Below are 841 nucleotides of genomic sequence, written 5' to 3'. Positions count from 1 at the left end.
AAACACATTCTAGAGATAAAATCAGATTGTCTCCGTTTGTTTGTGGATTGAATGTAGGAAAGTTCAAGATCTCATTTTCAGAATCACTATGCAAACATTTTGTGTTCATAGAATCAACACAATCTGACTCTCCTTCTGGAGCTGTCATCTTTCTATGTGCTTCGACATTAAGAATCTCCCATCCATCCACTATATATTGTGAAGTGTTTTCATGTTGATCAACAAGCAAACCATCAGCTAAATCAACTTCGGAGTCGCTAAAATATTTGCCAATAGATTTTTCTGAACAAGTTGTTGTCTGTTATTATCTACAGCATTTGAGTTATGTATAGAAGTCATATCTTCTACATTGATATATGAATCAAAGTGTTCAAAGTAAATTTCGATCATATTGTCATTTGGGATATTTTTGCGAACTGCATGGGCTTCATTATTTGTAGACACCAACCTCCATATATTACCAGATCTTCTACATCTATGCCAAAAAGTTATTGAATTCTTCAAGTATCCACAAATCTCTATCATCTTCTTAAACGCATCAAGGTCCAATTTGTTTGCGTTAACATAATCAATATAGTCTATATTGCCCTCGACATAATGCTTTTCTGGAGACCGTTTCATAACTCCTCCGTAGTATATTTTGATACTGAAAAATGATGTATCTGTCATAGATTCTAAAATAGCGAAAAATATAGTTATATCAACACAAATAATACATATACGACATGATATTAATATTGAAGCAAATAACAAAAAGTATAAGTTTCAGGGCATTGATTAAGTAATAAAACTTCTAAAATATTAAGAAAGTTACATCTTTATATATATATATATATATATA

This window comes from Solanum pennellii, chromosome 11, assembly GCF_001406875.1.
Source record: "Solanum pennellii chromosome 11, SPENNV200".
Lineage (NCBI taxonomy): Eukaryota > Viridiplantae > Streptophyta > Magnoliopsida > Solanales > Solanaceae > Solanum > Solanum pennellii.
The sequence above is the reverse complement of the archived record's forward strand: the minus strand, read 5'-3'. Positions refer to the sequence as shown.